At 39.2% G+C, this 23,483-nt stretch overlaps 1 long non-coding RNA gene across 5 annotated transcripts in view; it reads left to right on the forward strand.

The window, feature by feature from the left end:
* LOC109254081 (uncharacterized) overlaps positions 1-23,483 on the forward strand; it is a 63,277-nt gene that overhangs the window by 7,092 nt on the left and 32,702 nt on the right. For 2 of the 5 annotated variants that reach the window (XR_002074637.2, XR_002074635.2), the window contains exon 3: positions 2,991-3,073. This is a non-coding gene — a long non-coding RNA (uncharacterized LOC109254081). Of the gene's footprint in view, positions 1-1,322; positions 1,439-2,940; positions 3,074-23,483 lie in introns of all 5 variants that reach the window. The other 3 variants (XR_002074640.2, XR_002074636.2, XR_002074644.2) reach the window with 3 other exon arrangements.

Raw genomic sequence — 23,483 nt, forward strand, 5'->3', positions numbered from 1 at the left:
CAGTAAGTCTAAATGGGGACTGAAGTAACTAATGCCCACCTCAGAGCCATTTTCAGGAAATGAGCTCCTTCCACCAGTGTTTTAAATGTATGTTTGAAGTGCAATGGTTGGAAATAAATTTTAGTTCCACAGTTCTGGAGGGCCCCAAGTACCCAAGGGTGACTTTCAGGGCATGTACTGTGCATGTGTGGATCATGTAGGTCATGGTAGCCAGGAACCTGAAATAGGGCAAGATTTGGCAAAGGGCAGGTCACAAGAGTGTGGAATTAGGGTATCTGGCATCTCCCTAATTCTAAGCCCTAACCTACACAGAAAGTGCATATTCCCACTGAATATAGAGATGGAAGAATCTGGCTTGCCTTTCCAGGGTAGAACCAAGTGGGGTGCTGTGGGATACCCTCAAATAAGAGATACCCAGGAGCCCTGATTGGTGCAGGAGACTGGGACCCCAGCAGACATTAAGTCCACATAGGAAGTATCTCATTTCAGCAGCCACCTCAGTAATTTTCATGAAATGGGTTCCCTCCCACATGGAGGCTATGCAGGTAGTTGTAGAGGGGCCTTAGCTCCACAGTTCTGGAGCGCCTGGGTTGCCCATGGGCAGCTGACAGGATACATACTGCACATGTGTAGGCACACAGGTCAGGCTTGCCAGGGACCTAAAACAGGGCAAGTGTCTGGGGACACTGGGTCATAAGAATGGGTTATTGGCAGTCCCTGGCATCTGTCTAATTCCAAGCATTAATGTGCATATTGCCACTGAGGGCACAGCTGGAGGAATCAGGTGGGATTTCTGGAGTGCCCTCTGAAAAGATATACCTGGGAGCCTTGATAGCTGGGGAAACTCAGGATCCCATCAGGTAGCCAGTCCAAAGGGGGACTGACAATGCCAGTTTAGGATGGAACCTCGGAAATACGTTTTGGGATGAGCTATCACCACACTGAATGCTTTGCAGATGGGGCACTGACCAAAGCTCCACAGGACTAGAGGGTTCTGGTTGACCAAGTCTAGATGACAGGAGACATACTGAGCATACATGGGATGTTCAGGTAAGGAAGCCAGGACCTAGGCAATGTCGGAGAATCCCTGTTTCATGAATGGGCTTTTGGAAGTCTATGGCATCTGGCCTATTGCAAACCCTAACCTACACAAATTTGCATATTTTCCTTGAAGATAAAACTATTAATCTGGACTGCCAAGACTGAGCCAAGTGGCCTGACTAGGAAACATTTACTAATGGCATCTAGGAGCCTTGCTTGTTGGTAAGCCCAGGACCTCATCAGGTAGCTGGTCCAAATGGGAGCTCTTTCTACCCTTAAAGCTAATGCCTCAGAAAGACTTTTTGGGATTCTGCACACTCTGCCCTGTAATGCAAGTGGATGAGGACCATTTGGAGCTGCAGAGGCCTACAGTGCCCCAGCTACCCAAGGCTGACAGGTGGGTACATACTGCACATTGCAGGCTGTACATGTCAGGGTAGCCAGGAACCTGTTGCAGGAAAAATATGGGCACAAGCCCAGTCACATGAGGGGGCTGTTTAGGGTACAAGGTATCTATTTCCAAGCTCGAACTTAAACAGATGTTCATATTTCCCATGAAGGCAGATCAGAAGTAAGACGTCCTGCCTTACCAGGGTAGGTCCTGGCAGATGGCCAGATGTCCTCTGATAGGAGACACCAGTTACCTTTGATTGCTAGGGAAATCTGGAACCTCATCAGAGAACCAGTCCAAATGTGGACTGCCTTTCTGTTCAAAGCTGCCTCCTCAGAAAGACTTTCAGGTAAGGGATTCTTCCACCCAGGGAGCTATGCAGAGGTTGAGGACTAGCCTGAGCTTCACGTGCCTGGAGGGCCTTGGATTCCTGTGGCTGGATATTGGGGGGCGGGGGGACATACAGCATATGTGTGGGCCATGTGGGTCAGGACAGCCAGAGACCTGGAACAGACCAAGTATTGAAAGATGGCCTGTTGGCTTTTGTGGATTATAAGCATCTGCCTAATTCCAAGCCCTAATCATCACTAATGCACATATTCCCCCTGAAGTTATGGTTGGAGGAAACTAGATGCCTTTCCAGGGTGAGGCTGGGCAGTCTGGCAGAGGTATCCTTCAGTAAGAGACACCTGGGTGCCTTGATTGCTGAAAAAAATTGGGTCCTCATCAGGGCGGCTAGTCAGATGTAGACTGACTGCTTACAATTTAAAGTTGATGCTTCAGAAGGTTTTGAAGGTAGGTTCTGCCTTCCCTGGAGGCTGTATAGGTGGTATAGACCAGCCCAGCCTCCACACCGGAGGGCCCCAGCTGCAAAAAGGTGGCTGTTAAAATGCATACCACGTACATGCCTGCTGCACAGGTCTGGGAAGCCAAAGACCTAGAACTGAGCAGTGTCTGGAGTATCCTGGTCTAAAGAGCAGTCTCTTGAGGGTCCATGGCATCTGCCTCATTCTAAGTCCTAATCTACACAAATGTGCATACGGGGGTCAGGGGTAGTCTGCCCCAAAATGTGCCATTTTGGCATATTGATCATTTTGAATTAGAAGTCATTTAATAAATAGTGCAAGAAGAACACCCAAAGCCCCTCTTGTCTCAAGAAAGCAGGAAATAGATCTCTCATGTGAAAGATACCCTTCCTGTACAGAAAGTAGAAAGTCATCATTAACACCAGAAATAGCGAATTCAGAGCACAAAAGGCTATTTACGTAAACATTGTTACTTTTACTAATTACTACCCCAGCCCAAATTCTGTTTAGAATTCCTTACTAATTGAAGGTCTCAGACATAAATTTTGTTTTTACTGCCAATTCCTCAAGCTTATTGTAATATGAAAGCTACCTGCTCAGTCATTTCTTTGGATCTCAATTTTACTATTGAGCCTCCATGCACAGTTAATTAAATTTTGTGTTATCTTCTGTTAATCGGTCATGTGTCCATTTAATTCTTAGGCCAGCTAGAAGAATCTTGAATAATAGAAAAAATTTTTCCTCCACAACAGCATAGTTGGCAGGATAAACTTTCCTAGCGGGATACTGCTGCAGCTGAGAAATCCTGGGACATCTGACAAAAAGCCAGCAAAAGGTAGGAATTCTTGCCATATCTGCCCCTGGGAGAGTCCTTTTACTCTCTCTCTAAATTTAGATCAGTAGGAGAAAATATTCATGGAACTGGTTCCTTGGGCTGAGCAACTCTGGTAAATTGGTAGCATACCCTTGGTTTTCTTCCAGAGATGGTCACAGTTTTTCTTTGTATTCGTATCATTTGTCATAAAAGGGAATCGCCATAGAGGAAGGCAGGTATGGGATCTATCAGCCTTCTGTTTGAACCAACCTCACAAAGTGGAGAGTTCATGATTCTCATAAGGCTGGAGTCTGTTTAGACAAATTTTGCTGTGGTTCCTATAGTAAAAACTGGATGAGGTTTTTCATTTTGCCTTGTTCTATGTCCTAAGAGCCTGGCTTTGTGACCTGTGAGAATATTCTCTCTGGTCTCCACCATCAGGAGGGTATATTTACTTGGGTGTACCTTAGTGGCTGATGAAACTGACCAGGGTTTCAGGACACATAATTGCTAGCAGTATTGATGCTAGCTCTCAGGAGAATTTCTCATAAGAAGTCCCAGCCCTGGGGCCCCTGGGTGGTTCAGTCAATTAAGCAACCGACTCTTGATTTCGGCTCAGGTCATCATCTCACAGTTCATGAGTTCAAGCCCAGCCTTGGGCTCTGTGCTGGTGGCACAGAGCTTTCTTGGGATTCTCTCTCTGTCCCTCCCCCAGTCACATTTTCTCTTTCTCTCTCTCTCTCCCTCTCTCTCAAAAAAATAAACAAGAAGTCCCAGCCCTTTAGGGACCTTTATTATCTTAACCTTTGTTGTTTACTGGTGCTGGAAACATATCAGTAGCATGTGCCCAGCATCACAAGTTAGCAGGTCTGTGATTGGGGGTGTCTCAAGTTTCCCTGGGACCAAAGACACCATATTTACTACACCATCCAGTAGTAAGCCAGTACAACAAAGGCTTTTGCTTTCTTAAACTATTTTTGGTAGTAAACTCTTGGATCTTTCGGTCCACATCATCTATGCCCTCTCCAGGGATACCTCTTGCATCCATGGTCTAAGCCTGGAAAATTGCCTCCAGGTCATTCCATAAAAAGGCTTATGGGTAGCTATTGATGATAAGTAAGATCCTACTTGTCAATGGCTGGACAATGGATCCTTCAAAATGGCTATATTTGAAAGAAAAAAAAATCCTTATAGAGCTCTCAAAATTGTCTTATAAGTAAGTATGACAGCTAGCCTTAGGGATTCCCTTGATAAGGTGAAAGAAAAGAAATTAGACTCAACACAGAAAGTAATGTCCACACCTAATGTCAATTTCCCTTCTCACAATCTGGTGTCATCTGCCTGTTTTAACTTCCCTTTCTCTACATGATTTACAGGGAGTGCTCTGGACTGATCTCTAGGTTCAAAGTGTATAGGTTTCTCATATAAATGCTGAAAGCGAGGAAATGAGTTTAATACAAGCTCCTGAGACTGGTAGTAAGGCTGGCTTTGTGCCTACTGTTCAGGGCCCTGTTATCTGGCTCTGCCAGCTTCAGACATTCCTATGCAATGTCCTTCGCAGATGTATCCTAGACCCCCACCAAAATGAAATTCATGTCCCCTGAACAGCAGATCTTTTAGATTATACAGCCCTTTACCTCCACTTTCAGAAGATCTTACTAAATTAGGAATTAGAAAAATTAATGGCCATTCTCAACATTCTCCTCACAGATAAAACAGGCGACCAAAATCTCCTACAAAAGATCAACGGAAGGCCACGTTTAGGGACTAATAGAAACCAATGTTGAATTGTGTATTCAGAAACAAGGCTTTTGTTGAAATGCTCTATACAGACCTTGCAAAGGCATAAGTCTTTTGATACCTATTTTAGTTAAAAATCTCTCTAGTATAAAGTAGCAAGTTTGATTAAAAAGGTGAGTCAGTCCCCTAATACTTAGGCTGTAATTCAGGTCTTTGGGGGCAATTAAAAAACCTGTCTTTGTCTTGTAAATCTCTGCAAAACCAGAAATGTAACTCTTTACTAATGTATCTTTACTAACCTCCAAACCTCACCTATTTCTCTGAAAATGCTGTAGATAAAGATGAGGATATTGAAGCAAAATTGTCCTGTACTTCTAAAAGGTATAATACAATTATCCTGAAACTCTTAGAAAAAAAAATGCATTCTTTCTCTGTTCCCCAAAGTTAGAAATCTTACCAAGTCTTTGAAATGTAAACAGTCCACAGTCATGTGAGCTTGAAGGAAAAAAGGCATAGAGGCCTTTTTAAAATACACACAGCTGAAAGGGATCTTGTGCCCAAACTCTACCAGCACAGCCTTCTTGAGGTTACTTCCAGGGACAAAGAAAAATCTTAAAAGTCATCTCCACATGTGTATGTATATACATTATATATATGGTATTTTTCTACCTCTGGAAGGTATTGCCAAAATTAATTCATAAAGGAACTCCATTTACTTGGCTTAAAAAATTTAAACACTTGTATAAATCCAATATTCATAAAATTCTCAAAAATAGAAACACTAACAAATGAATTTTAGGTTTATATGATCTGGGAAAATATTTAGTATTAAAACTAATTTAAGATTGTTGGTTTATTGAAAATAGACCTGTCTTTAAAAAAAAAAAAAAGATATGTCTTTAGAGTTATCAGTATTAAATATAATACTTTTATTCTATCCAGGTTTATTAATCAAATAAGTTCATGTTATCCCTGTAGCAAAATTTGTCAGCAAAAAATAACTTAGAATAATAATTTGTCTAATGTCTCATGAAGTTTTTGTGGGTAATCTAAACATAATTCTTGGGAGCAAAGGATTTAAATAGATGTAAGTAATATAAATATTTATAGATTAAAAAACAACAATGGTATTTTATGGTATGCATACTTAAAAATAGCTTCCAGGGTACCTGGATGGCTCAGTTGGTTAAGCCTCCAACTTCGGCTCAGGTCATGATCTCACATTTGAGCTCTGTGCTGACAGTTCAGAGCCTGGAACCTGCTTCCGATTCTGTGTCTCCTTCTCTCTCTGCCTCTCCCTGTCATGCTCTTTCTCTCTCTCTTTCTCTGTCAAAAATAAACATTAAAAAAAAATTTTTTTTAAATAGCTTCCAAAAAATTTTGGTAACCTGGAACTATACAATTTTGCTAAGTTAGGTGATAATTTAAATTCATTGAATATCCACATTATTTCCAAATAAGGTAAAATAGTGAAACATTAATTACTGAATGTAGGTTTATCTACTTTGGTCTTCCCAATTAAAAGAAACTAAAGAGGGGGTGCCTGGATGGCTCAGTTAAAGCATCCAACTGTTGATTTTGGCTCAGGTCATGATCTCACGGTTGGTGAGTTCAAGCCCCTTATTGGGCTTTGTGCTGACAGCACAGAGCCTGCTTGGGTTTCTCTCTCTCCCTGAGCTCGCTCTCTCTATCTCTGTCTCTCAAAATAGGTAAATAAACTTAAAAAAAAATAATAAAGATACATTTTGGGTTTGTGAGTAGACATGTTTTATGTTTATTTGAAAGATTGTACTATGAAGAAGCACATATTTCTAGAATAAAATGTATTCATAAATTTGCCAATCAAAAAAAAGCAGGTGTAACAGTTTATAATTGGTTACTACTAAGATCTCACTAGAAATTAGTTTCTAAGAGTTAAGAATTTTAATTAATATGAGTCCTCACTTTGGCAGCACATATGCTAATTAATATGTGTGGTTAAAGCTGCTAGAAATAAGAAAGGAAACATCTCCATATAAAATAAAAAGGAGGATGTATGCTTTCAGTTAAAAGAAGGTATGAAAAATGGAAATGCACTTTTGTTGAGGGGAGAAAAAAAGTAAGTTTCTCCAAACAGAGGCTGGAAAAGAGCGATAACATGAGACAAAGTCTTAGTGTAAAAAAGAAAGTTGTAAACGGTTTATGGAAAAAGAATCTTTGAAAAGGAAATTTATATCTGGTTAATACTGGCTAAGATGGGAGTAAATTTTTTTTTGTACTGTGTGTGTTCTTTTTTAATATGAAATTTATTGTCAGATTGGTTTCCATACAACACCCAGTGCTCATCCCAATAGATGCCCTCCTCAATGCCCATCACCCACTTTCCCCTCCCTCCCACCCCCATCAACCCTCAGTTTATTCTCAGTTTTAAGAGTCTCTTATGATTTGGCTCCCTCCTTCTTTTTTTTTTCCTTCCCCTCCCCCCATGGTCTTCTGTTAAGTTTCTCAGGATCCACATAAGAGTGAAAACATATGGTATCTGTCTTTCTCTGTATGACTTATTTCACTTAGCATCACACTCTCTAGTTCCATCCACGTTGTTACAAAAGGCCAGATTTCATTCTTTCTCATTGCCAAGTAGTATCCCATTGTATATATAAACCACAATTTCTTTATCCATTTATCAGTTGATGGACATTTAGGCTCTTTCCATAATTTGGCTATTGTTGAGAGTGCTGCTATAAACACTGGGGTACAAGTGCCCCTATGCATCAGTACTCCTGTATCCCTTGGGTAAATTCCTAGCAGTGCTATTGCTGGGTCATAGGGTAGATCTATTTTCAACTTTTTGAGGAGCCTCCACACTGTTTTCCAGAGTGGCTGCACCAGTCTGGATTCCCACCAATGGTGCAAGAGGGTTCCCGCTTCAAGATGGGAGTAAATTTAAGTAAATGAGTTTTCATATCAAAAGTACACTGATGCAAAATTGAAACTGGGTTTTCTCTTTGTTAAAAAGTAAAGTTTTCTTGGGGTGCCTGGGTGGTTAAACATCCAAGGTCAGCTCAGGTCATGATCTCATGGTTCATGGGTTCAAGCCCCACGTCAGGCTCTGTGCTGATAGCTCAGAGCCCGGAGCCTGCTTCGAATTCTGTAGTCTCCCTTTCTCTGTATCCCTCCCCCATTCATTCTCTGTCTCTGTCTCTCATAAATAAATAAATAAGTAAATAAATAAAATAAAGTTTTCTTGGACTGTCAGTTTGCTTTTAAGACATTGTAAAAAGTTTTTTCCTTTTCATGTTTTAGTTATTATTGAAGTATAATTGACATACAATGCTACATTAGTTTCAGGTGTACAGCATAGTCATTAATTCTATACATTACTCACCATAATAAGTATAGTCACCATCTGTCACATACAACATTATTACAATATTGACCATATTCCCTGGGTTGTACTTTTCATCTCCATGACTTTTTTTATAATTGAAAGTTTGTACCCATTAATTCCCCCTTATTTTGGCCAAGCTCTCCACTGTCTCCTCTCCGGCACCCACCAGTTTGTTTTTTGTATTTAAGACACTGTTTTGTTTTTTAGATTCCACATATAAATGAAGTCATAGATTTGTCTTTCTCTGTCTGACTTATTTCACTTAGCAACATATTCTCTAGGTCCATCCATGTTGTCACAAGCAGTGAGATCTCATTCTTTTTTATAACTGAGTAATAGTCAAATACACACACACACACATACACACCATATTTTCTTTATCCATTCATCTATGGATGGACACTTGGGCTTCCCATGTTTTGGCTATTGTGAATAATGCTGCAATAAACATAGGAATGCATATATCTTTTCAAATTAGAGTTTTTGTTTTCTTTGGGGAAATACTCAAATGAAATTACTGGATCATACAGTATTTCTATTCATTTCTTGAAGAAACATCCTTACTGTTTTCCACAGTGGTTGCACCAATTTACGTTTCCACCAACAGTATAAGAAAGTTCCCTTTGCTTCATACCCTTGCCAACACTTATTTTTTTGTCTTTTTGATACTAGCCATTCGACTGTTGTGAGGTAATACTTCCTTATGGTTTTGATTTGCATTTCCCTGCTCATGAGTGATGTTGAGCTTCTTTGTATGTGTCTGTTGGCCATCTGTCTGTTTTCTTTGGAGAAATACCTATTCAGGTCCTCTGCCCATTTTTTAATTGGATTGGGGTTTTTTGGTTTGTTTTTTGTTTTTTGGTGTTGACTTATATAATTTCTTTATATATTTTGGATATTACCCTTTATCAGATCTATCATTTGCAAATATCTTCTTCCATTCAGTAGGTTGCCTTTTCATTTTGTTAATGAAATGTGCAAAATGTTTTTATTTTGGTGTAGTTCCAATAGTTTGTTTTTTTTTTCCCCTTGTCTAGAAAGACATATCCATAAATATGTTGCTCAGGCTGATATCAAAGAGATTACTGCCCATGTTTTCTTTGATGGTTTCAGGTCTCACATTTAGATCTTGATTCCATTTTCAGTTTTTGAGTATGGTATAAGAAAGGGGTCTAGTTTCATTCATTTGCATGTAGCCATCAGTTTTCCCAACAACATTTATTGAAAAGACTTTCTTTTACCCATTGTATATTCTTTCCTCCTTTGTCATAGATTAATTAATCATCTATGCACGGCTTTATTTCTGGACTCTCTGTCCTGTTTCATTGATCTATGTGTCTATTTTTGTGCCAATACCATACTGTTTTGAATACTGTAACTTTGTGATATACCTTGAAATTTGAGATTGTGATACCTCTAGTTCTGTTTTTCTTTCTGAAGATTGCTAATGCTATTTGGGAGTATCTGCTATTCCATACAAAGTTTAGGACTATTCTAGTTCTGTGAAAAGTGCTCTTGGTATTTTGATGAATCTGAATGTGCATGAGTAGTATGGGCATTTCAACAATGTGGTATCACTATTTGTGTCATATACAATTTTTTTCATCAGTTTCTTACAGGTTTCAGAGTATAGGTCTTACACTTCCTAGGTTAAGTTTATTCCTGGGTACTTTATTCTTTTTAGTGTAATTGTAAATAGGATTATTTTCTTAATTTTTATTTCTGCTACTTCATTATTAACATGTATAAATTCAACATATTTCTTTTTATTAAAATTTTTTTAATGTTTATTTATTTTTGACAGAGAGAGACAGAGCATGAGCGGGAAGGGGCAGAGAGAGAGGGAGACACAGAATCTGAAAGAGGCTCCAGGCTCTGAGCTGTCAGCACAGAGCCCAACGCGGGGCCTGAACTCACAGACAACGAGATCATGACCTGAGCTGAAGTCAGACGCTCAACCGACTGAGCCACCCAGACGCCCCATTTTTTAAAAAAAAAATTTTTTTAATGTTTATTTATTTTTAAATGCAACATATTTCTGTATGTTAATTTTGTATCCTGCAACTTCACTGACCTTATTTATCATTTCTAATAGGTTTTTTTTTTTTGGTGGAGTCTTTAGGATTTTCTATATATAGTGACAATTTTACTTATTCCTTACCAATTTATATGCCTTTTAATTCTTTTTTTAAATTTATTTATTTCAATTTAATTTAGTTAACATACAGTGTAGTAGTGGCTTCAGGAGTAGAACCCAGTGATTTATCACTTACATGTGATACCCAGTGCTCATCCCAACAAGTGCCCTCCTTAATGCCCATCACCCATTTAGCCCATCGCTCCAACAACCTTCCCTCCAGCCACTGTCAGTTTGTTCTCTATGTTTAAGAGTCTCATGGTTTGCCTCCCTATCTGTTTTTACCTTTTCTTTCCCTTCCCCTATGTTCCTCTGTTTTGTTTCTTAAATTCCACATATGAGTAAAATCTTATGGTATTTGTCTTTCTCTGACTATTTCACTTAGCATAATACCCTCTAGCTCCATCCATGCTGTTGCAAATAGCATGATTTCATTCTTTTTGATCACTGAGTAGTATTCCAGTGTGTTGATGGACATTTGGGCTCTTTCCGTAATTTGGCTATTGTTGATAGTGGTGCTATAAACGTTGAGGTACATGTGCTCCTTTGAATCAGCATTTTTGTATCCTCAGGATAAATACCTAATAGAGCAATAGCTGGGTCATAGGGTAGTTCTGTTTTTAATTTTTTGAGGAACTTCCCTACTGTTTTCAGAGTGGCTGTACCAGTTTGCATTCCTACCAGCAGTGCAAAAGTGTTCCCCTTTCTCCGCATCCTCGCCAACATCTGTTGTTGCCTGAGTTGTTAATTTTAGCCATTCTGACTGGTATGAGGTGGTGTCTCATTGTGGCTTTGATTTGTATTTCTCTGATGATGAGTGGTGTTGAGGATCTTTTCATGTGTCTGTTAGCCATCTGGATGTCTTCTTTGGAAAAGTGTCTATTCATGTCTTCTGCCCATTTCTTCACTGGATTACTTGTTTTTGGGTGTTGAGTTTGACAAGTTCTTTATAGATTTTGGATACTAACCCTTTATCTAATATGTCATTTGCAAATATATTCTCCTATTCTAATAGCAGTCAGCTTACCCTGCACCACTCCCCTGCGTTTTTTTTCTTTGGCATGTGGCTGGGATTCAAAACCCAAAGTCTTAAAGGACCTGGCACTGTGCAGATCCACTCCCCTCCTCTGGAGTAGAGTCTCTCCATGCTGTGTCTGAAATCCTGTCCCTGAAAAGCAGTCCCACACCTGCACAGTATGTGGGATCTATGGTGTAGCACCCCTGAAGGTTATATTCCTCTGGGTGCATGTCTGTCCCCTGCTGATGAAAGGCCTTTGACTAGTGCCTGCAGGGTTTTTGTCCTTGGGAAGGCAATATGCCCTCTTCCAAAAGTACTCCAGGAAGGGGAATGTTCTCTCCCAGTGCACCCCAGAGATCCCCACATGACACTATGCACTCCAGGGCCAGCTCCCTACTCCCCAGGTGTGCTCTCCCCAGAGAGGTTTTTCTCTTGTGCGAACTCAATGCTGCACTTTCTCAACCTCTCTCTCTTTCTCTCCCTTTGTCTCTCCATGAAAAGGGTTCCCTTCCTTCCACAGCACTGCTGTTTTTCTCTCTCTTAATTCACTTCCACACACCTACTACTGTCTCCCTCCAACTGTGGAGGTCAAACTGTCTCTCTCCAACTGTGGAGATCCTTCTGCCACTCCAGAGATCAGTTTTCTGGGTGTTCCAAGTGATCTGACCTCAAGGCAGTTGTGTTTGAGGGGAATGGAAAGCTTAGGGTCCTGATACTTTTCCACCATCTTAACTCCTCCCACCCTAATTATTTTTCATGTCTGATTGGTATGGCTGGGAATTCCAGCATTACGTTGAATAAAAGTGGTGAGTGGGTATTCTTGTCTTGTTCTGATCTTAAAGGAAAAGCTCTCAGTTTGTCAACATTGAGTATGATGTTAGCTGTGGGTTTGTCATATATGGCCTTTATTATGTTGAGGTATATTCCCTCTAAAACCCACTTTGTTGAACATTTTTATCATAAACTTGAATTTTGTCAAATGCTTTTTTGGCATCTATTGAGATCATATGGTTTTTACTCTTTCTGTGGTTAATATGTTTTATCACACTGACTGATTTGTGAATATTGAACCACACTTGAATCTCTGGAATAAACCCCACTTGATTCTTGTGAGTTATCCTTTTAATGTATTGTTGAATGCATTTTGCTAATATTTTGTTGAGGATTTTTAAATCTATGTTCATTAGAGATATTGGCCTGAAGTTTCTTTTTTTATCGTAATTTGGATTATGGCATCAGGGTAATACTGGCCTCATAAAATGTATGTGGAAGTTTTCCTTCCTCTTCTATTTTTTTGGAATGCTTTGAGAGTAATATGCATTAACTATTCTTTAAATATTTGGTAGACTTTATCTATGAAGCCATCTGGTCCCAAACCTTGGTTTGTTCCCAAGTTTTTTGATTACTAATTCAATTTCATTACTAGTAATTGGTCTATTCAAATTTTCTATTTCTTCCTGATTCAGTTTTGGGAGATTGTAGGTCTTTACAAATGTATCCATTTCTTCTATTCCAATTTGTTGGCATATAATTTTTCATAGTAGTCTCTTACAATCCTTGTATTTCTGTGGTGTCAAATATTCTCTTCTTCCATTTCTGATTTTATTTGAGTCCTCTCTTTTTTTTTTTCTTGGTGAACAAAACTGGTTTATCAATTTTGTTTATCTTTTCAAAGAACTAGCTCTGGTTCATCTTTTCTATTGTTTTCTTTGTCTATTTCATTAATTTCTGCTCTAATCATTATTATTTACTTCATTCTACTAGCATTAGATTTAATTTGTTATTTTTCAAGTTCCTTTAGGTGTAAGTTTAGGCTGTTTATTTGAGATTTTTCTTATTTCTTGAGGAAGGCCTTTGTACCATAAACTTTCCTATTGGAACTACTTTTGCTGCATTCTAAAGTTTTTGGGCCATTGTATTTTCAATTTTTTGTTTCCATGTAACTTTTAATTTCATATTTTATTTTTTCACTGACCCTTTGGTAATTTAGTAGCATGTTGCTTACTCTCCATATGTTTGTGTTTTTCTCATAATTGATTTCTAATTTCATACTGTTGTGGTTAGAAAAGGTGTTTGATATGATTCCAAACTTGTTCAATTTATTGATACTTTCTATGTGGTCTAACATATGGTAACTTGTGGTCTGACATCTACCCTGGAGAACGTTCCACGTGCACTAGAAAAAAAAATGTGTAATCTGTTGTTTTGGTTGGAATGTTCTGCATGTATCTGTTAGGTCCATTTGGTCTAATGTGTAGTTCAAAGTCAATGTTTCCTTGGCGATTTTCTGTCTGGATGATCTATTCATTGATATAAGTAGGGTGTTAAAATTCCCTACTATTATTGTATTGCTGCCAATTTCTCCTTTCATGTATGTTAATATTTGCTTTATGTATTTAGGTGCTTCTATGTTGGATGTATACATATTTACAATTGTTATATCCTCTTGTCAGATTGATGTTTATCATTATGTACTGCCTTTCTTTGTCTCTTGCTACAGCCTTTGTTTTAATTTTTTTTTTAATGTGTATTTATTTCTGAGACAGAGACAGAGCATGAGTGGGGGAGGGGCAGAGAGAGAGAGAAGGAGATACAGAATCTGAAGCAGGATCCAGGCTCTGAGCAGTCAGCACAGAGCCCTACGCAGGGCTCAAACTCACAAATCGTGAGATCATGACCTGAGCTGAAGTCGGTCGCTCAACCACCTGAGCCACCCAGGCACCCCTACCGTCTTTGTTTTTTTTTAATTTTATTTTTTATTTTATGTTTTTTGAGAGAGAGAGAGAGAGAGAGAGAGTGTAGGCGAGGGGGAGAGAGAGAGGGAGACACAGAATCAAAGCAGGCTCCAGGCTCTGAGCTGTCAGCACAGAGCCCGACATGGGGCTTGAACCCATGAACCGTGAGATCATGATCTGAGCCGAAGTCGGACACTTAACCGACTGAGCCACCCAGACACCCCTACAGTCTTTGTTTTAAAATCTATTTTATCCGATATAAGTATTGCTACTCTGGCTTTTTTTTTTTTCCCCACTTCCATTTGCATGAAATATCTTTTTCCATCCCCTCACTTTCAGGCTGTATAAGTCTTTAGGTTCGAAGTGAGTCTCTTGTAGGCAATAAATAGATGGGTCTGGTTTGTTTATACATTCATTCACTCTATGTCTTTTGATTAGACTATTTAGTCCATTTACATGTAATTATTGATAGGTATATACTTATTGCCATTCTATTAATTGTGTTCTAGGTGTTTTTGTAGTTCTCTGTCCCTTTCTTCTTCTTTTACTCTCTTCCCTTGTGGTTTAATGGCTTTCTTTAGTGTTAAGCTTGGATTTCTATTTTTTGCTTATCTGTTATAGGAGCTTGATTTTTGGTTACCATTGGGTTCATATATAACATCTTACTTATGTAGAAGTCTATGTTAATTCGATGGTTACTTAAGTTTGAACATATTCTAAAAGCACTACATTTTCCTTCCCGCTCCATGTTTTATGTATGTAAGGTCATATTTCACATGTTTTTATTTTGTGTATTCCTTGACTAATTTTTGTAGATATAATTTTATATCTACAATATAATTTTATTATTTTTGTGTTTTAACCTCCATACTGGCTTTATAAGTGATTAATCTATCTTTACCAAATGTATGGCTTTAATTAAAAATTTTTCCTTTCATAATTTTCTTCTAGTTATGGCCTATTCTTTCCATTTAAGAATTTCTGTTAATATTTCTTGAGAGGCTGGGTTAGGAGCGATGAACTCCTTCACTTTTGGTTTGTCTGGGAAACTCTTTATCTCTTCTTATTCTGAATAATCTTGCTGGGTAGTATATTCTTGGTTGTACTTTCTTTTTTTTTTTTTTTAGCACTTTGAATATATCATGCCTCTTTTTTCTGGCCTGCAAAGTTTCTGCTGAAAAGTCAGCTAGTAGCCTTCTGGAGTTTCCATTGTGTGTAACTGTTTTCCTTTCTCTTGCAGTTTTTAAAATTCTCTCTTTATCTTTACGTTTTGCCATTTTAATTATTATGTGTCTATGATCCTCCTTGGGTTCATTTTCTTTAAAACTTTCTATGGTTTCTGGACCTGGGTGCCTGTTTCCTTCCCCAGATTAGAAGAGTTTTCAGCTATTAAGTCTTCAGATAAGTTTTCTGACCCCTTATTTCTCTCTTCTACTTCTGGAATCCCTATAATAAAAATGTTATTATGCTTGATGATGTCACAGAGCTTCCTTAACATATTCTCATTTTTTATTCTGTTTTCTTTTTGTCATTCTGCTTGTTTGCTTTCCACTACCCTGTCTTCCAGATCACTGATCTGTTCTTCTGTAACCTGTAATCTACTATAGATTTTCTCTAGCATATTTTTCATTTCAGCTATTGAATTCTTCAGCTCTGACTGGTCCTTTTTCATTTTAATTATTTAATTGAATTTAATTTTAATAACTACTTAATTTAATTTGTCTCTTTGTTGAAGTTCTCATTGAGTTATCCACTTTCGTCTCAAGTCCAGTGAGTGTCTTTATGACTATTAATTTGAACTGTTTATCAGATATATTGCTTATCTCCATTTCATTTAGGAGTTTTTTTGGTGTGGTTTTTCTTTGTTCATTCATTTTGGACATATTCCTCTGTCTCTTTTGTCTAATTCTTTGTGTTTATTTCTATGTATTAGGTCAGCTATGTCTTCTAGTCTTGAAAACAGTGGCTTTGTGTAGAAGTCCTGTGGTGCCCTATAGCATAATTCCTCCCCCACCAAATCACCAGCTTCAGGTACTCCAGGGTGTCCCCTGGTTGGACTGAGTATGTCCTCTTGTTGTGGATGATCTTCAGTTGCCTTCAGCCCAGCCAGCTGCAATAACCCACTTTGCCTGCTGTGGGCATAGTGGACAGGGTTTACTCCTTGTTCTGTTCAGAGACCTGCCTGTGGCCACTGCAAGCTTATTGGTGGGTGGGGCTAGCAGTGGGCCTATTTATGTCTCTGCCATCGCTGCAGGCCCACCGAAGGGAGGGCTTTTCCCTGTGCAGCCAGCTAAGAGATCTGGCTGCAGAAATTGTCATGTGTGCTGACATGTGTTGCCCACTCCAACCTCATCTTCAGCCTCCCACCCCCACCCCCAGGGCAAGAGTCATTTGAAGTGGTACCTGTCCAGGCCAGGTCTGTCTGTCAGGTATGTGGGGCAGGAGCCACTTTGCAGGGCCTTATACTGATTTGCATAAGTTTAAAAGCATATGATCTCCTTGTAACAGGACATAATTGGAAGCATTGTTTAGACTCAGATATAACCAGTTTTAAGGAACTAATGTTGACTTTATAGAGCCAATAAAGCCCCTTGGAAAAACAGCCTGACACATTGTTTATAGGATTCTTAGCAGCCTTACTAGGTAAGGAAACAAGATTACTTCCAAGCAAATGCAAGAACCTCTGAATATTTTGAGAACCACAAGAAGAGAGGAAGTAACACAAATCTATGTGTATTACAGGCAGTCTGATGGCAAGTATTTGGCCTTTTGCCCTTAAGAGACTTAAAATTTCAATCTGCAGATTTCCTATGAGAAGTTCCAGCAAAGCAGTTATAAAAGAGTCTATTTCATCAATTGTTATTTTGTACTTATGTAAATGATCAGGTCAGGTTTATTAAAACTAAATTTATTTTGCAAAAAATGTTAATTTGGCTAGCTTTAAAAATGTGGTCACTTCAGGGTGCCTGGGTGGCTCAGTTGGTTAAGTGTTTGACTTTAGCTCAGGTCATGATCTCACGGTTCATGAGTTCAAGCCCTGCATCAGGCTCTGTGCTGATAGTTCAGAGCCTGGAGCCTGCTTTGGATTCTGTGTCTCCCCCTCTCTCTCTCTGTTCCTTCTCTGCTTGCACTCTCTCTCTTTCTCAAAGATAAATATTTTTTTATAAATGTGGTCACTTTAGAGAGACAAATTATGTTTTAGTAACACCCCTTTGTGGATATTAGATTCTATTTCTATTAATCATCTTTGAGGTTCTGTAAATGAGACTAGATACTGAATTCTTTTATTTTCCTCCCGTGTCTGGCTACACAACTGTCAAAAATAACATTTTCCATTTTCTCCCATCGTTTCAACTTAGAATCATTGAGAACTAAAACTTCCTTTTTTCCTGAAGCCCTGCAAACTGAAAATGAATGACCTGATATAAACTTCAAGGAAATCCCCACAATAGCTTGAATATAGATAATCTTCATGCCTATTGTTCTATAGGCCATTCAGAAATATCACCAGAGGGGCGCCTGGGTGGCTTGGTCGGTTGAGCGTCCGACTTCGGCTCAGGTCATGATCTCGCGGTCCGTGAGTTGGAGCCCCGCGTCGGGCTCTGTGCTGACCGCTCAGAGCCTGGAGCTTGTTTCAGATTCTGTGTCTCCCTCTCTCTCTGCCCCTCCCCTGTTCATGCTCTGTCTCTCTCTGTCTCAAAAATAAATGTTAAAAAAAAATTAAAAAAAAAAAAGGAATATCACCAGAGACCATCAAACTACAGGCAAATTTATAAGATTGACAGAGCCTACCCTCACTCTCTCTGAAGATGCTTTGAGCTGAACCTCTATACTGTTATTTGTGGATAGGCCCACATTCCACAGGCCTGGAAGGCCCTGGCCAGCCAGGTTCATAGTGCACATGTGTGGGCTATGCAGGCCAAGCTAGGCAGAGATCTGGAACAGGACAATTGTTGAGAGAGGCTTGGTAACAGGAACCGGCTATTGGGAGTCCATGGTAGCTGCTTCAGTGCAAGGACCAACCTACACAAATACACATAAAGTTAAAGCTGGATGACTCTTAATAGCCTTGCTAGGATTGGACCAGGAGGGCTGACCTGGCATCGCCCCCGCCTCCATTCCCATTGGAGTTGTGATTGCTGGAGAAGTTCTGGACCTCATTAGGCAGCCAGCATGAAAAGGGGACTAATTGACACCAGTTTAAAGCTGCTGCCTCAGAAAGATTATGCAGAGAGGCCTTTCTTCACCCTAAGGTCATTTTGAAGGTTGAGGTTCAGCCAGAGCTCCACAGGCCTGGAGTTTCCCTTGCAGTCCAGAGTCAGGTGGCGCAGGAATGACTGTACATATGCATAGCATGAAGGTCAAGGTAGCTAGGGACCAGAAGCAAGGCTATGTTGGGTGAGGCCAGGTCACAGAAGCACTCTACTGGGGACACATGGCATCCTCCTAGTTCCAAGTTTTCCCTTGCACAAATGTGCATATTCACACTGAAGCAGAGCTGGAGAAATCTGGACTGCCTTGCCAGGTAGGGATGGGATGGCTGGCCAAGGTACCCTCCAATAATAGACTGAGGAAGGATCCCAGAAGTCTGGAGCAGCCTTGACTCTATCAGGAAGCCAGTCCAAAATGGAGGTTGACAGTCACTAGTTTAAACCTGCTACCTCAAATTCTGGGGGATTGGATTCTTTCCACTATGGAGGCCAAGTAGGTGGTTGTGAACAATCTGAGTTTCACTGCCCTGCAAGACCCCTGCAGCCAAAAGCCTACTAACAAGATGTGGACTGCACATGCATGGAAGGTACAGGTCAGGGTACCCAGGGATATGGAACAGGGCAATGTACTGTGAAGCCAGGTCACAGGACAAGGCTACTGGGGATACCTGGCATCTGCCTAATTCCAGCCCTAACCTATACCAATGCATATATTCCCCTGAAGGCAGAACTGGAGAAACATGTACCACCTTGCTAGGGCTGGATTAGGTAGGCTGGCTGACATATTTTCCAGTGAGAGACTTCTGGGAGCCTTGATTGCCACAGAAGCCTGGGACCCAGCAAACAATAAGTACACATGGGGACTGACTGTTGCCCATTCAATGGCCACCTCAGAGTGATTTTTAGGAGATGGGTTTTCTCTGTCCTTGAGGCAATGAGGTTGGATGCTCAGGACCTACCTGAGCTCCAGAGTCCTGGAGGTCCCCAGCTGGCCCTGGGCAGCTGACAGGGTGTGGACTGCTGATGCCAAGTGATGCAGGTCAGGGTATCCAGGGACCAGGAACATGGCAATGTTGGTTGAGGCTGTGGCACAGGAATAGGCTTTGGAGGTACCGGGCATCTGCCCAATTTCAAGCCCTAACCTACACAGATGCACATATTCCCCCTGGAGGCTGTTTTGTTTAGGGAAACAAATAATGCTCACAGACTCATTTGTCTTTGCCAACAATGTAATTTTTTTTTTAATTTAAGTTTTATTTACTTTGAGAGAGTGAGCAAGAGAGAGCAGGGGAGGGGCAGAGAGAGAGGGAGAGAGAGAACCCCAAGCAGGCTCCATGCTGTCAGCACAGAGCCTGAGGCAGGCTGAAATCGAGAGTTGGACGCTTAACAAACTGAGCCACTCAGATGCCCTGCCAACAATGTATTCAAAGCTGATTTACTGTGCAAACCTCACAAGCCAATAGCATACAGGATAATGTCTTTTAATAAGCCAATAAAGAAATCTACTCCAAACCAATGTCAGATGAATCACACTATTGTTCCAGGCAAGGAGAGATGGAAGCAGTCAAGTCCAAAGTTAGTTGATGTGTACCTTTATCAGAGTTGGTACCTGGCAGAGACCGCTTACCCAGCCAAGAGCTGAAGTCCAGCCGCTAGTACAAAAGCAAACGTCCTGTGTTGTTGGAGCAGATTGCTAGGGGACAACTGTGCTAGTGTTAATGGGCAAAATGATCTTTGTGAGAGGTCTCTGTACAACTTTCTCCACTGCCTGTGAAAGAGTTGCTTTTACCAGGCAGGAGTTAATTGCCCCAAGGTCTTTAAGGGCTATCAGTTCAACACAGTGTAGTCTTGCCCTGACCAATGAATCCCAGATCATCCTCACAGACCCTCAGCGTTTATAGTCTATATGCCCCCTTGCCATAATTGTTTCTTTATGTTTTTATTAATAAGCCCCCCCACTACTGGACTCCCTCAGCAGCTATTATTTTCAGTGAGAACAGACGTGATAATAACATCCTGACTCCACATATTTTTTTCTTATATTGAAACAACTTTGCTCCTAAAAACTTTTTTTTGTCTTTGTCATAAACAAGTGTATATGAAATCATATCAAACCAATATACAACATCCCGTCATTCCAAATCGCTCACATGCTAATTAATACTAAGGGTGTAATGCCCAATACAAATCTAAGCTCACAAAAATACCATTCCACCTTGATTCCACATCACTTACAATCTTAATCACAAACAGTCATATTTTGGGAGTATTTTTCCCTTGATGCACATTCTTTTACACCACAGTTTAATGACCAGTTTAAACAACCATGTCAATATAAACATAATAAAGAACTCTTTAACATGGTACCACATTAAAGACCAAACAACAAAAACTTAACCTTATTAAACTACTCAGTTTGACTTCTTGACAAATATATACCCAGGTAGAGATCATTTTTATAATGCTCCAGATTATATGCTCACATAGCATTATTAAACACACATTCAATTGTTAACATCAGAATTCAGGGATGTCATTATTTTAGGGATGCATGTTTTGTTCTCTTTTCAATTCCTGCAAAGTTATTTTGACTTTATTCGTCTCATCTTCCAAATGTGCCTAAGTTGTCCTAAGTTTTCTTGTGTTAAGTTTTATTTCTCCAGTTATTTTAATAGTTCCTTTACCTTCTATTAATCTGGAATAACATATTTTTCTTTTTAGTGTAGGATCCATTACCTGTTTTAGTTTTACACATCCCATCATGTGTTCCTTATTTTTCCCTTGACTCTAATAGGTTAGGATGAGGCTTGGCTTAGTGCATACTATCCCAGTCAGTTTATCATAGTATATGTAACTGATTGAGGGACCATCATGGCCATAGTCATAGGTACTTCTACCATAGGTATATCCACTGTCTAATAAAGGTACTTTGGTTCCATTCCAACAACAACTTAGGAACATGTTTTTCTTTTATCATAAGGAAGCTGTCTGTGGCCTGTAGGCTCCACTCTTCCTGTTGATATTGGGGAATGGCAAAAGTGTGGACCCCAATATCATGGGTTTCTTTTTTCCTTTAATGATGTAAAAATTTTTGCTTCTAATTTTCAGTTGCCCAAGGAATCACAGCCATTAGGGTATGTGATATCTACTTTACTTCTGGTTGGGTTGTCTGTTATCTCAGATGACCAGTATTGCCCCAAGATTATAGCTGTTCTAAGAGTATTCCACACATTAACAAAGTTTAATTGCAACAATTGACAATCTATAGAGAAACATATTTTGTCTTTTTTAATTGAAGGATAGTTAACATACAATGTTAACGTACAACATAGTGATTCAACAATACATTCTATGCTCACAATAAGTATAGTTGTGATCTGTCGTACGTTATTACAATATTACTGACTATATTCTCTAGGCTGCACTTGTCATCTCTGTGCCTTATTTAATAAATGGAAGTTTGTACCTATTTATCTCTTTCACCTATTTCACCCATCCTCATTTTATTCTCCATATTTATGATTCTATTTTTTTGTACATTTGGTTTTTTTTTGATTCCACAAAAATTGAAGTCATATATTTTTTTCCTTTTATTTCCCTTAGCATAATACCCTCTAGATCCATCCATGTTGTCACAAATGGCAAGATTTCATTTTTTATAACTGAGTAGTATTCCATCATTATGTACATATACCAACTTTTTAATCTATTTATCTATCAGTAGGCACTTAGTTTACTTCCATATCTCAGTTATTGTAAATAATGCTGCAATAAACCTAGGGGTGCATATATCTTTTCAAATTAGTGTTCTTATGGGGGGGGTGGTAAATACCCAGTAGTGGAATTACTGAACCATATGGTAATTCTATTTTCAATTTTTTTTTAGGAGACTCCATACTGTTTTCCATTGTGGTTGCACCAATTTATATTCCTACCAATAGTGCACAAGTGTTCCCTTTTTCTCATATCCTCTCTAATACTACTTTCTTGTCGTTTTGATACTAGACATCCTGATAAATGTAAGGTGATATCTCATTATGGTTTAATTTTACATTTTCTTTTCTTTTTTTTGTAAATAGCCCTGTGCCCAACATGGGTCTTAAACTCATGACCCTGAGATCAAGAGTTGCATGCTCTACTGACTGAGCCAGCCAGGCACCCTGATTTGCATTTTCTAGATGATTAGTGATGTTGAACACCTTTTCATGTGTCTATTGGCCATCTGTATGTTTTAGGATTTTGTTTAGGTCCTCTGCCCATTTCTTAATTGTTGGTTTTTTTTTTATTTTTTTGGTATTGAGATGCATAAATTCTTTTTTTTAATGTTTATTTATTTTTGAGAGAGAGAGTGGGGGAAGAGCAGAGAGAGGCGGGGACAGAGGATCCCAAGTATGCTCTCTGCTGAGAGCAGAGAGCCTGATGTGGGGCTTGAACTCACAAACAGTGGGATCATGACCTGAGCCGAAGTCAGATTCCACCCAGGCACCCCATAAACTCTTTATATATTTTGGCTATTAATCCCTTATTGGCAAATATCTTCTCCCAATTTGTAAGTTGCCTTTAGTTTTGTTGTTGTTTTCCTTTTGCCATGCAAAGATTTTATTTTGGTGTAGTCCCAATAGTTTATTTTTTCTTTGCTTCCATTGTCTGAGGAGACATATCTAGAAAAATGTTGCTAAGGTGGATGTCTAAGATATTACTGCCTGTGTTTTCTTTGAGGAGTTTTATGGTTTCAGGTCTCACGGTTAGGTCTTTAATCCATTTTCAGTTTATTTTTGTGTATGGTGTAAGAAAGTTGTTTCATTCTTTTGCATGTAGCTGTCTAGTTTTCCAAACACCATTTATTAAACAAACTATATTTTCCCCATTTTGTATTCTTGCCTCCTTTCATGTGGACTAATTAATCATATAAGCATGGGTTTGTTTCTCAGTTCTCCATCGTGTTCTATTGATGTATCTATTTTTGTGCCAGCACATACTGTTTTGATTACTGTAGCTTTGTATTATATCTTGAAATCTAGGATTTTGAGAACTTCAATTTGGTTCTTTCTCAATATTGCTTTGGCTATTAGGTGTATTTTGTGGTTCCATACAAATTTTAGGATTATCTATAAAAAATGCTGTTGGTATTTTGACAGGTATTGTATTGAATCTGTAGATTGCTTTGGGTAAAACATTTTAACAATATTAATTTTTCCAATCTGTGAACACAGTATTATCTTT

Source organism: Panthera pardus, unplaced genomic scaffold, assembly GCF_024362965.1.
Source record: "Panthera pardus isolate Hobbes unplaced genomic scaffold, ASM2436296v1 HiC_scaffold_21, whole genome shotgun sequence".
NCBI classification, from domain to species: domain Eukaryota; kingdom Metazoa; phylum Chordata; class Mammalia; order Carnivora; family Felidae; genus Panthera; species Panthera pardus.